This window comes from Euphorbia lathyris, chromosome 7, assembly GCF_963576675.1.
Source record: "Euphorbia lathyris chromosome 7, ddEupLath1.1, whole genome shotgun sequence".
Taxonomy (NCBI): Eukaryota; Viridiplantae; Streptophyta; class Magnoliopsida; order Malpighiales; family Euphorbiaceae; genus Euphorbia; species Euphorbia lathyris.
This window is the reverse complement of record NC_088916.1, coordinates 39,067,451-39,072,164: the sequence shown is the minus strand read 5'-3', so window position 1 is coordinate 39,072,164 and position 4,714 is coordinate 39,067,451. Positions and strand designations below refer to the sequence as shown.

The following is a 4,714-nucleotide window of genomic DNA, read 5'->3' as shown; positions in this document are numbered from 1 at the left end:
TCAATTGGGAAAAGTGCCAGTTTATGGTCCAGAATTGCATAGTGTTAGGACACAAGGTGTCAGTAAAAGGGATTGAGGTCGATCCGGCAAAATTGAGGTGATTGAAAAACTACCTCCTCCTACCAATGTAAAGTTGGTTAGGAGCTTTTTAGGACATGCGGGGTTTTATAGGCGATTCATAAAGGATTTCTCAAAAATCACTAAACCCCTCACTCAATTATTGCTTAAGGACGCTGATTTTAATTTCAACGATGAGTGTATGTTTGCCTTTAAATTGTTGAAAAAGAAATTAATTGAAGCACCTGTTATGGTAAGCCCGGATTGGTCTTTTCCCTTTGAATTAATGTATGATGCCAGTGACTTAACTGTAGGAGCCTGTCTTGGGCAGAAGGTGGATAAGCTTTTTCGCCCAATCTTTTATGCTAGCAAAACCTTAAATAATGCACAACCACTATGCCATTTTCCCTTTCATATGACACAAGATACATGACAGACATTTGTTTTCGTGTCGTCTGAATATTTTTCGTGACAGTATTTTAACTCTATGTCATCTGAAGGCAAAATAAAAAATGCGCTCGATTCTCATATGACGTTACGATTACAGAAGCCTGTCATCCAAAGAAAACATGTGTTTTTGTTAAATTTCACTTACTCATCATATGACACCTGAAATAAATGACTGTCATTGTATACGGAAAACAAAAAAAACGGCAAACAAAATTTCACTTACGCGGCCATATACCAAATTTAGGCGCTGGATGGTTTGACTGAAATTTCAGCTCGTATAAAAAGCTTGTATCTCACCCAAAACCCCATTTTCTAGGTTACGCAATCTTGATCCCCTCTCATCTCTCTCTATCTCCATGGTTGATTCATGCAATCAGTGAGCTCGAAAGACGGTACTGGTAAGTATCTGTTGAATTTCATTGTTCCCTACTCTCTCTTTTCCTCATCCGATTTACTTTTGTGTATATCGATTTCTACAGCTGGAATAAGGATCTATTGATTTTTAGACCTATCGTTGAAAGGGTTAGATCTCTCGCTTAGATACACTGATTTTATTGTATTCATTGTTAGATTCACCACTGAAAAGCTTGGGTCTTTATCTTTTTTAACCTAGGGCAATACAGTGTCGGTTGCTGAAGATGTTCTGATTTCTTTTTATTTGAACATAATATTTGCAGGGATAGTAAGAATTCTACATGCGAAGGCTGACTGAAGAGATTGTCAATCAGTTCTTGCGTTTAGCATATGGAAAGATTTCTTTAAATTATTGAGTATATATTGTTGTTATGTTGGTTTGAACTGATTGGTTGCATGTATGATGTTGTTGTGGGTGGTGCTGCTGAGATAGGTTTGTAATATATCTTCCACTTGGCTTGTTATCTGAATGAGTATGTGTATGTATATGAAGCATATTGGCTTGTTCATGCTTGATGTTCTGCTTAGGAAGCTAGAAGTGATTGAGTATGTTTGATGTACTGTTTAGGAACATAGAACTCATTGATTTAGGAAACTAGCCTGATTTTGAGTATATATATATTGTTATGTGGGTTTGAACTGAACGATTACATATATGTATGATGTTGTGGGTGATGATGAAATGATTGGTATGAACTGATTGGTTAGATATAATTGTTTAGGAAGCTAGGACTCATAGAGTTTATGTATAAATGATCATTACACATATGGCTGATTACGCATACTCTAAAGCTTTGAATGTTCTTTGTGATTGGCAATACTCTTACACATGTTATACTGCTAGAAGTGATTGATATGTGTAAGTCTATGAAACATGGCTTGTTTGATGTTCTGTTTAGGAAGCTAGACTGATTGAGTATGTGTACGAATGTTCATTTGGGCATTTAACTAATTAGTTACATGTATGATGTTGTTGTGATTGGACATATTCTTATGCTATGAATGTTCATTGAGTGAAATAATGTTCATGTGATAGCTCCCATTTGTATAGGGTTTTTAGACCCCTTTTAGTTCATTCTCGCTTTATTTCCCTTCAGTTTTGTTATCATTTTGTTGGCTTTTGGTTAAAATCAGTAATTTCCATTATTTATGGCATTTTTTATATTTTCAGGTGTTTTTAGGACTATTCGAGCATTTCCGAACCAGACTCGTGCCATTTGGAGCATGTCCGGACAATTCGGGGGGCCAATAGAGCAAACTCTAGAAGCCCAAGGACCAGAACAGACAACTTTTGGAGGGAAGTGCCACCTCTCAGCGCTTGTCTCGCCGAGATAGGGCTTGTCTCGTCGAGACAGGCCCTCGTCTCATCGAGACACAGCCTGTCTCGATGAGACGAGGCAGACCGATGGTTCCCAAAGGGGACCATCGCGTGGTGTCTCGACGAGACGCCCAGTGTCTCATCGAGACACCCTTCCGTCTTGTCGAGACACTTCTTGTCTCGACGAGACGAGACACTAGGAAGTAATTTTCCAGCGTCTTCTCACCTCCAAAGAACGAATCTTGGCCTGAAAAATGCCAAAAGTACCCCTAACAAAGCCTAGACTATAAATAGAACATTACATCTTCTTTGTTAGGGTTCGGAGTTCTCTTTTCACTTTTCCTTGCTCCTTTCTTTCTTTGTATCAGTTTGTCACCATTAGATTTGCTTAGATTGTAATTGTTTTGAGTTTCTTGGAGACTGGAAGAGGAGATTCTCTCCAATTTGTAATCAGAATCAGACAGAATCGGGTTTTATATTTCTAACTCCTTGGATTGTCTCTTACTGTTCATTTATTCAAATTAATGGAGATTTTAGTTGATGAATTATGTTTAAATTGTTTGGTGAGTTCAATTATGAACTAATCCCCATCCCGCCTGGGATGGGGATGAGATTGATTGGTTGATAATGTATGATTAGTGATTTAATGTATGGATTACTCCCAATTTATTAGATTGTGCATGCTTAATGTCCTATATTTATCAGGAATAGGATCGTGGATAGAGTGAGAATCGATGATGATCAACTAGCCTGAAAGATTTGAAACTAATGCCTAGAATCTGACAATTATAGGATCATAGATGGATAGTAACCTGACCAAGGACCTACCTAATCCGAATTAGCATGATCTGACCTCGCTAGAGACCACTAGGAGTGCGGTTCAGTGGTTGGGCTACGGCTTGGGCCTCGATCACACAGAACCTAATGTTTTCATGCCCTAGATTGTTCGCCTAATCAAGCCATCAACCGACTGTATGCGAATAGGTTGCATGTGATTGACCATATCTATGCAGTTAACTAGGTGATTACCGTCAATCGTCCTTCGGATATACATCTGAATCCCAGCACATCATACATTGTTTCCAATTAAGAGCATCCCCATCCTAGGTTGTTTAATCAATATAATCAAATCCTACTTCTTCATTTGATTTCATCTTTTGTTTTGGGAATTTATCTCTTTTAACAACTACACTCAATATCCAACTTTCCGAATAATTGCATTCTTTTCCTTAGACCGATTAGTTGTGGCAAATAGTCTTTGTGGTTCGATCTTTTGCTTAAGCACTATACTACTTGCTACGATAGGATACACTTGTCCTATTTATTGTTATACATTTTACGAGCATCAAGTTTTTGGCATCGTTGCCGGGGACTATTTTTGTTTATAACTAGTTAACTCTTAGAGATAAGTTTGTATAATTGTTTGGAATTTCACTAACCGAGGTTCTGAGAATCAATCATAGTTGAATCTTGATTCTTAAGCTGAAATTGTTCTTATAGGACGTTAGAAGAGGACACGATGGCCGAGGATATGACGGTCATGGAGTTGTTGAAGGCAAGGCGGCCTACAAGCACCTCTGGCATCATCGATCCGGTAATAACAGTGGAGTCATTTGAAATCAGACCATCGATGATCCAGATGATTCAGAACTCGGGACAGTTCAAGGGGGATTACTATGAAGATCCTAACTCACACCTTGACAAATTCGTGGAATATTGCAGCACCTTCAAGTGCGAAGACATCACATCTGAACAAGTCTACCAGAAGCTGTTCAGATTTTCTTTGAAAGAAGAAGCTGCAGAATGGCTACAATCCGTCGAGCCAGGCTCTCTCACTGGCTGGGACACTATAGTATCAGATTTCCTAGCAAAGTACTTCCCTCCATCAAAGACTGCACAATTCAGAAGCGAAATCACATCGTTTAGGCAGTCCGACAGTGAGAACCTGCATCTAGCTTGGGAGAGGTTCCAGAGGTTGTTAAGAAGGTGCCCCCATCATGGTTACCAGCGGTACCAGCTTGTTGATATGTTCTATTCAGGGATATCTCCTGTTAGCCGTGCCTTTCTAGATACAGCAGCGGGAGGAAATTTATTCAACAAGACCGCAGTACAGGCTTACAATCTGGTGAAAGAATTAGCTGAACGGAGTGCATGTTGGCAAGTTAAAAAGCCGGCTCCGAGGAGAATTACAACAGCAGAGGAGTTCAACGAAACATCTTCGAAATCAAGTCCTCAGATAGCAGCACTTACAAAAAAGGTAGCTCTGCTGGGAAGTCACTTGAGATCACCAGAACCAGTAGCAAGCTGCGAGGTTTGCAGCGGAGGTCACAAGAGTGTGGAGTGCCCAATGGTACTAGAGCAGATCCGATATTTAAAACAGAACGGGTCAGATAGTGCGAATTGGCATCAGGACAGATACCGAGGTTCAGGTTCTGAGTTCAAATTGGAAAAGAGTATAGATGTCCTGATAGAGAG

The 4,714-nt window shown here is 39.6% G+C and overlaps 1 non-coding gene across 1 annotated transcript; it reads right to left on the bottom strand.

The window, feature by feature from the left end:
• Positions 1–4,136: 4,136 nt before the first annotated feature.
• LOC136201730 (small nucleolar RNA R71) lies at positions 4,137–4,243 on the bottom strand. The gene has a single exon (XR_010674072.1). It is a non-coding gene; the product is annotated as a small nucleolar RNA R71 (small nucleolar RNA).
• Positions 4,244–4,714: the final 471 nt, after the last annotated feature.